At 34.2% G+C, this 9446-nt stretch overlaps 1 long non-coding RNA gene across 1 annotated transcript; it reads left to right on the forward strand.

Annotated features, from left to right (window-relative positions):
- The first annotated feature begins 2720 nt into the window (after positions 1-2720).
- LOC134230317 (uncharacterized) lies at positions 2721-8689 on the forward strand. Its single transcript, XR_009984326.1, has 2 exons — positions 2721-6389; positions 8564-8689. It is a non-coding gene; the product is annotated as an uncharacterized LOC134230317 (long non-coding RNA).
- Positions 8690-9446: the final 757 nt, after the last annotated feature.

Genomic DNA, 9446 nt, shown 5'->3' on the forward strand with positions numbered 1-9446 from the left:
ATATTACTGTAAATAAATTATTGTTAAGTTTAAACTGTGTGATTGATCTTTGCTGGTATTTAGGGTTATTCTGACCCATAACAATAGTAATCAAAGCTTTAAAATATAACTATAGTTATCAAACGTTTAAATTTTGAATAGAAATAATGCTTTTAAAGCTTAAGAAGTGAAAGCAGTCCGACCCACCCCTCTACGGAATAAGTTTAACACCTTTGACAGGAGTGTACATTTTTTTTTCTTGGTTTGTTTTTTTTCCTTTTCTTTTTTTTTTCCTTTTTGCTAGTGAACAAATTTATGGTTTGAATGTAATTCTTACTTATGCAGAATCCATGCACCCCTCCCACCCGGGAATAAATTCCGAGGCTTGGATCCTGGCTTGAATCCCCGATACATATTGATGTTAAACCATTAGGGATGTATCATGTCATATCATGAAAAGTAACTCAAAAACCTCCATCCAAAGGGGGGTGAGGGTGAAATAAGTACATGTACTTTATCCACTCTTGAGGTGACTGTGGAAGTACATAATTTAGTTTGTATTTTAACTGAAAATAAGTAATTATAAAAATGCACATACTACATGTATTTGATTGCCTTTTATACAAGTTCGTTCATGGGGAGATTTGATCTAAAGTTGCACTGCAAGAAAACGATTCTTCATGCTGTACTTTACATCAGATCCATACAAACCTGAAGGGGGGGGGGGCAATAATTCACTATTACACACTTAATAGAAAACAAAGCTCATTAAATGTTTAACCTTTAAAAGCTTTACTAATATATAGTTAATACTCTTCAAAAGAATATTTAAAAAATTTGATTGTGCACCTCAAAGGAATGTGAGGTATTGCTTTGTTTTTGTTGAATTTTTTTGTTAGGCTGGTCCCCTCTTTTAACTAAATTTATACCAGCCTGTGCATATCATGTTAAGTCTTCTTTAATCTAATTCTATTTCTTTTCAAATCTTACATAGCAAGTTAAATTCACGCATCTTAATTAGGCCATCTTAAAAATAATGCCTGCTTAACCTCTCCTGACTTGGGGTAAAATTATTGGATCATTAGGTAGGTCGAAAAAAAATCCAGAAAATCTGTTGATGGAATAATAGGAATAAAAATAAAAAAAGATTTTGTCCTGGTATGTAAAAAAAAAATTGAGTCGGGCCATTTTTAGACAGTCGATCGGGAGAGGACAACCATTTTATTTAAAGATGTCATTACATGTAGCTATTTCATTATTGACTCAACACACAGTTTTTAAAATAGAGTTCTGGCCCCGGGATCATGAAGCATCTTAAGCTTAAGTCTAAAAATGGCTTAGATGCTGAATTTATTTAGAGGTTAAGGAGACCAAAATGAAAATGCTTTCAAATTTTCTATCATCAATCTGCTGTCATATGCAAAATATGAGTTTCCTTCAACAAGTTTAAAAGATTTTATAGATTATTGAAATTTTGACTTAAGTCTAAGTCTGTTTTATGATCCTGGGTCCAGGTTTCCTCTCAGGGTTCGTCAGTTTCAAAGTTGAACACTTCTCCCGAACGCCATGTGATATTTAATTGACATCTCCAATACCAATGAGTAAAACCTCGTTGTGCTCTCCAATGGCTTCTCCATTTCTTGACTCTTTTTAAAATCCAGAAGTTTGGTTTCCGAAAAGATGATAAATCTCTCTCTCTCTCTTTAATTTTTCAACATGAAACTGTAGTGCGTAAAGCTACAAACACACATGAGCCAGATTCAGTTATTTGATCTATTCGTTTTCTTTGAAATACAGAACTTTTAAGTACAGTTCATACTGATAACTGCAACGGCCAAAACAAGATTTCTTTATGAAAGGAATACGTGCATATGTTTAATTTTTTGTGGCAAATTATGACGGGCAGCAGGACAAATCAGTTTATGATACAAGTTCAATGTCAAATGCTTGTAGCATTGATTAAAAACTTAGGAGACTAATCTATTGATCAGACTGAAGCAATCCTGAAACAGTTTTCACTTGGCTCTCGTGTACCCCATATGACGTGGCTGGAATGAAAGGCTTTCCTACATCTCTAAGGGGAATTCAAATGTACTCAACTGATTACAAAATACGAAGCCTGGTATTTTGTCTGTAGAGAAATAAGGTTCAAAAGCAGAAATAAAGGTCAGCGTTTTAGAAGATGAGAAATTTTACACAGGATTGACCAATAGTTTACTGACCAATGATCTTATTGACGCCCGGAAACATTTATCTGGTCACCATTTCCCAACAGGCCTGTTAACCGCTTGAATAAGTATATGTAATGATACTAAGCTTTATTTTTATATTAGTTTTTTGTTTCTTTCTTATCATAATTATTTTGTTAGTCCTTTATTGTTAAGAAACATTTGTAGTCTACCTTTATGAAATTAATTGGATAAACATAAACAAATGTCATTCGCTGTGCAACATGTACGGATACACTCACTTTATAATTAATAAATGTATTTAATGATATTTTTATTAAAAAATGTGTTAGGAAAAAATAATTCATATCAAAATTAAAATCAGGTTAACTTATTTTATCATCAGATTAATCTTAGACTTTGTTTTTAAAAAGTCATTTCTTTTCACAAAGATAACGTTATTGAAGTCCTTGTATCTAAGACGTCATTTTTTTTTAAAAAAAGATGACGTTATTGAATAACGTCATTGAAGTTGTTGTTTAATTGCAACATGTTTGTCCTGAGGAAGGGACAGGGCGTCCGGAAAATTTGACTATTTGCATTTTCAATATTCTTTCAAGAACCACCGGGCCAATTTCAACCAAACATGGCACAAAGTATCCTTGGGTAAAATGGATTCAAGTTTGTTCAAATGAAGGGCCAAATCCTCTTCCAAGGGGAGGTAATTATGAATTAATGAAAAATTTATGTCATCTTTTAAAAATCCACTAATCCAGAACAACTGGGCCAGGAAAGATGAAACTCCTCAGGTAGTGTAGATTCATGTTTGATCAAGTCTTGAGCTTTTGGGCAGGGCGACAATGGCTGATCAAAGTTCTACATTGGAAAATATAGGAAAAATCTTTAAAATCTTTTTCTCCAGAACCAATGACCCAGGAAAGATGAAATTCATGTGGAAGCATCTTTATGTAGTGTAGATTCAAAGTTGTTCTATTCCATGATCCCTGGGGGTAGCTGGGGCGGGGCCACAATGGATGTTCAAAGTTTTACATAGGAAAATTGAAAAAAAAAACTTTAAAAATCTTCTCCTCCAGAACCACAGGGCCAGGAAAGATGAAACTCATGTGAAAGCATCCTCATGTACATGTAGTGTAGATTCAAATTTATCTAAATCATGACCCCCGGGGGTAGGGCGAGACCACAATGGGTGATCAAAGTTTAACACAGGAATATATAAGAAAAATCTTTAAAAGTCTTCTTCTCCAGAACCACTGGGCCAGGAAAGATGAAACTCATGTGGAAGCGTCCTCATGTAGTGTAGATTCAAATTTATTTAAATCATGACCCCCAGGGATAGGGCGGGACCACAATGGCTGATCAAAGTTTAACACAGTCAGGAGTATATAAGAAAAATCTTTCAAAAGTCTTCTTTTCCAGAACCAGTGGGCCAGGAAGGATGAAGCTCATGTGGAAGCATCCTCAGGTAGTGTAAATTCAAGTTTGTTCAAATCGTCACCCCTGAGTGTAGGGCGGAGCCAAAGTGGCTGATTAAAGTTTTACAAAGGAATATATAGGATTTTTTTTTAAAACTTCTTCTCCAGAACCACTGGGACAGGAAAGATGAAAATCATGTGGAAGCATCCTCAGGTAGTGTGGATTTGTTTGTTCAAATCAAAATCTCCGGGGGTAGGGCGGGTCCACAATAGCTTATCAAAGTTTAACATATGAATATACAATGTATAGGAAAAAAATTCTTCTCAAGGTCAGCAAAGCAATGATTGAGGATATTTATATGGAAACATCATCAGTTAGAGTATATTCAAGTTTATTCATATCACGACCCCTCGGGGGAGGCGGGGCCATAATGAGCAATCAAATCTTTACATAGAAATATATAGGGGAAATCTTCAAAGCTACTCTTCTCAAATATGGTGAAGTTGTACATGTATGCTTTATTGATATAGTGATATTCTCAAGTAACAGATAAACAACGCCCCCTCCCCCAAGTTAACTTTTCAATTTTGAACCAATTGGTGTTTTTAACTAGCCCATGTGCTCAGGTGAGCGATGTTGCCTATTGGCCTCTTGTTACAATTTAAAATCTACACTATCCCATTTATGGCCCAATGGTTCTTGAGAAGAAGATTAAAAAAGAATTTTTCTAATTCTTTCTATGTCAAAATTGGATTCCCTATTGTGACCTCGCCCTACCCCTTAGGGGCAAGATTTTACCGATTTAGATTCTACACTACCCCAGGATGCTTCCACATAAGTTTCAGCTTTCCTGGCCTACTGGTTCTTGAGAAGAAGATTTGTCCTATATATTTCTATGTAGAACCCGCCCTACCACCCGGGGTCATGGATTTTTCAATTTAGAATCTACACTACCTCAGAATGCTTTCTCATTAGTTTCAGTTTTTATGGCCCATTTGTTGTTGAGAAGAAGATTTGAAAAGATTTTTTCCTATATATTTCTATGTAAAACTTTGATTCCCTATTGTGTGATTTTAACAATTGAGAATTAACACTATCCCAGGATGCTTCCACGTAAGTATCAGTTATCCTGGGTCATTTGTTCTTGAGAAAAAGATTTTAAATTTTTTTCCTAAATACTTCTATGTCAAACTTTGATTCCCTATTGTGGTCTCGCTCTACCCCCGGTGGCCATGACAATTTAGAATCTACACTACCCCAGGAAGCTTTCACATAGGTTTCAGCTTTCCTGGTTCTATATGGTTCTTGAGATGAAGATTATGAAAGATTTTTCCTTTATATTCCTATGTAAAACTTGGATTCCCTTTTGTGAACCAGTCCTACCCCCGGGGCTCATGATTTTAACAATTTAACAATTACTCTACTCCAGAATGCTTCCACATAAGTGTCAGCTTTCCTGGCCTACTGGTTCCTGAGAAGAATATTTTTAAGTGACCCATCCTTTTTTGTCTTTTATTGATTATTTCCCCTTGGAAGGGGACTTAGCCCTTTATTTTAACAATTGGAACTCCGCATCAACCAAGTATACTATGTACTGAGTTTGTTTAACTCTTTACAACTTACTGAACTGTTTTGAAACATGCACTTATTAGTCACGTCATAGAAATAGAAATTTACCATTTCTCCGCAAGCACCTTAAAGTATGGTACACGTTTCTCTAAAGTTTAGCGTTAGTTATATTATAACATTATATTTTAATACAAAAATAAATATTCTTATCTTATGTGATTTTTGCTAGTATAACAAAGAAGGAAAGAACTACGAACGCTAACTCTTGATTCACATCTTTGTTTAATACAAAGAACAGTTCTATGGTAAATGATTAATCATTTTATTTCCAGCGTTAGATAGTAAATTATCATTAATTCCAGCTCTTGAAAAAAGGGGTGTAGGCGATATTTTCTGGTGAAAAGGAACTTTCAAGAATCACCATATTATGAAATAGTCTTAAATATAATAAAATTTATCTCATATCTTTTCTTAGTTTTACGCAAATAAATAAAACATGTATAAATAAATAAAAAAACAATTAGTCAGGTGTAAATAGCTGTAAAATTGGTGAATATTCAGCATATTTTTTCGTTTTTTGTCTATAAACATATGTTCCCCCCCCCCCCGTGAAACACAAAAAGCTTTGGCATAAATTTGTTAAATGAAAGTCAATATTACCTGTAAAAAGGAATTTTTGTTTCAGGGGGGGATGTTTTAAAGATATTTTCCGTTTTCCATTGATTTCTATAGTGAAAAACACAAGTTTAACCAAAATTATAGAGTTATCTCTCTTTGGTATCCCAAATAGGTAACGTTTTAAGAAAATTCATTTAAATATCTATAAAAATTTCGAAAATCATTCGAATATAATAACTTTTGAGAATTGACTTAGAGGTAGGCGGGAGAACAATACTATTGTTCGTGGTTCTTTGCATTCAATTAAAGATTAATTGGAATTTTTAAAGTACGTGAAAATGTGTGATTGCGGGGATACGGTATATGTGTGATTTTGCGTCAGAAATAGGAAATGGTATATGCGTTAAAATGCGTGACTGCGGGGTAGGGGGTTAAATCATCCTAGCGGGTCTTGAGAAAATGATGAAAATGCGAAAAGTTTACAGACGGACGGACGGACTACGGACAAAATATGAATAGAAAAGCTCACTTGAGCCTTCGGATCAAGTGAACTAAAAATACACCTAAAATTAAGACTAAAAAAAAATTTGAGGTTCTGCTACAGTTCATTGAATGGAAGACGTCCTGTATTTGAACACTGCCCCTAGCAAGCGCATGCGCTTAGCGATTAAATATGCACTTAACAAATAATTAAGGTCTTCCGTTTCAGACGGAAGACCTTACAGTGATTCTACTGTTTTTTCTTATTCTTATTATTATTTTTTCCCCAAATCTTGTCGGCAGGATTTCTCAGAGATGGCTGGACGGATTTTCCTGAAATTTTCAGAGATGATAGAACATGAAAATACCCCGAGACGTTTTATTCATTTTTTCAAAATTGACTTCCGGTCGTCAGATATGTCCGATTTCCGCTTTTTTCAAAAATATTTAATCCGAGTGAGTTCTCAGAAACAGTAAGAGATTAAGACACCAAACTTATAGGGATGATAGATCTTGATAAGTAGGCAAATCCATTTGGGTTAAGATTGTCCGTCGTCACTTCCGGTCGTCACAGGAAGTGTTCATAAATATCGAAAATTTCAACTTTTCTTTTTTGAAACTTTTTTTGCATTACATTATAGCATCTTATGTGTAGTTTCGAAATATGTCAGTCCCACCGGAAACAAAAACGACAACTTCCGGTTATAAGAGAAAAACTGCATATTTTCAGTATTTTTCTTTCCTATAAATATTTTTTATGCATTAAGAATTTGTAATGATTTTTTTTATATGTTATTCAGTCTGCAAATGTCTAAAGTAACGTCAAATATCTTTGTAAAATTCACTTCCGGTCGCATGACTTCCTGTCCTCAAAATGAGAAGTTATCACATCTAGATCTCAGAAACGGTAGGAGATTAAGATACCAAACTTATAGGACAGATAGATCTTAGGAAGTAGACAAATCCATTTGTAATAAGATTGTCCGCCGTCACTTCCGGTTGTCAAAGGAAGTGATCAAAGAAATCGGAAAATTCAACTTTTGTTTTATGAAACTTTTTTTGCATCACATTATAGCATCTTATTTGTAGTTTCGAAATGTATCAGTCCCACCGAAAACAAAAACGACAACTTCCGGTTATAAGAGAAAACTGCATAATTTGAGTATTTTTCTCTCCCATTTATATTTTTCATAGAAAAGTATTTGTTAAGATTTTTGGATATGTTATTCAGACTGAATATGTCTACAGTAGCGTCAAATATCTTTATGAAATTTACTTCCGGTCGCGTTATTTCCTGTCCTAAAAATGAGAAGTTATCACAGCTAGATCTCGGAAACGGTAAGAGATTAAGACACCAAACTTATAGGACTAGTAGATCTTAGTAAGTAGACAAATCCATTTGTAATAAGATCGTCCGCCGTCACTTCAGGACGCTACAGGAAGTGATCAAAGAAATTAGAAAATTCAACTTTTCTTTTATGAAACATTTTTTGCATTACATTATAGTATCTTATTTGTAGTTTCGAAATGTATCAAAAAGAGTAAACGAAATGATTTTAGGACATACCATTCATACTGAAATGTCTATAGTAACCTCAAATATCTTTTTATACCCCCCGCTTCAAAAGCGGGAGGGTATATAGTAATCGTTAATTCCGTCCGTCTGTACGTCTGTCCGTCCGTCCGTCTGTCCGTCCGTCCTTCCGTCTGTCCGTCCGTCCGTCTGTTACGCTTTGGGGTACCAATCTCTTATCCGCAACTCCTCTCATACCACTGAATGAAATTTGATGAAACTTTCACAGAATCTTTATTACATATTGCCATTGGGCACCTCCTATTTTACTTTTTGATCTGACATATATTTTGGAATTTCCAGAGCAAAACATGGACACTGCCATTTTATTTATATGGGAGGCGGGGGTATTATTTAGTGAGCTCATTGCTCACAGTACCTCTAGTTTAAAATTTACTTCCGGTCACGTGATTTCTTGTTCTCAAAATGAGATGTTAACATTACGAGATCTCTTAAACTGTAACAGATCAAGGCACTATACAAATAAAGCATAAAATGCATCTGCAGTCATTTCCAGTCGTCACAAGAAGTGATAAAAACATTGAAAATGTTTTTTGTAAATGTTAGTAGGACTATAATTGTCAAAAGTAATGTCGAGAATCTTGGTAAGTTACATCCCCGGCCGTTTGTTTTCCTGTATCGTTTTAAATATTATATGCCTTTTTTAGCATAGATATAAGTTTATTCATACAGATAAAAAGAGGAGAACGGAAGACCGTTTTTGTTGCTGTAGCAACAAGAGTTTCTAGTTCTATATATGTTTTGACACAAAGTTTTGAGTCTTTTAATTTACAATTGAATACATTGTAATTGATCTTTTAATTTCTTCAGAAGACGTCTGGAGGCACATGTTCATCCCAGTCAATTCTGTAAAGAGAATAAATGATTAATTTAAAAACGTTGAAATTGTAACATCGTTTTTCGGTTTTCAATATTGCTTGTCATAACCCGTGTTTACTCTGCTCATAATTTGGTATTTTTGATGGTGTTTTGAATTAGAATACTTTACATTATCTTGCATATTTGATAAAGCTGTTGGGAAAAATGTTTTGCAGGAAATATATCTAAGCTGAAGAAATCAAAGGGGAGCAGAGGAACTTTGAAAATTAGTTGTGCTGAAAAATACTTACAGGGAGTTGGGAGTTTCAAAATTATAGGATCAAATATGTATGTACCCGTACATATATTTACTTATACATTGCATATATCTCGCCCCCTCCCCCGACTCATCTTTGAAACTCATTGAAACTCAAAGTAAATCCTAAAAAATGAAACTCAAAGTCGCAAAAGAACAACGCATTTGTTTTCCTTTAATGGTTGTTTAAGGTTTTGATTTTTTAAATTCTCGATTTTATCCTTATTTTTCTTTTGAATACCTCACTGACTTTCATAACTCCTCTTCATTTTCTGGTTTAATCACCAGTATATCGGAAATTATAATAGTGGAATGGAGGCATGGAAAATAAGTAAATCTACTCAATCAAACTAATAACTGCTAAAGTCAATGTATTTGGCATATTGAAAACTAGATTCAAATTAGTGATTGTAAACATATTGTTCTTACCAAAATGCTACGGCATTCTTCAACGATTTCGTGCATATAGGAGTCCATTGTACTTCGAGTT

This window comes from Saccostrea cucullata, unplaced genomic scaffold (genome assembly GCF_032062105.1).
Source record: "Saccostrea cucullata isolate Sc308-1 unplaced genomic scaffold, CSIRO_AGI_Scuc_v1 ctg4707, whole genome shotgun sequence".
Classification (NCBI taxonomy): Eukaryota; Metazoa; Mollusca; class Bivalvia; order Ostreida; family Ostreidae; genus Saccostrea; species Saccostrea cuccullata.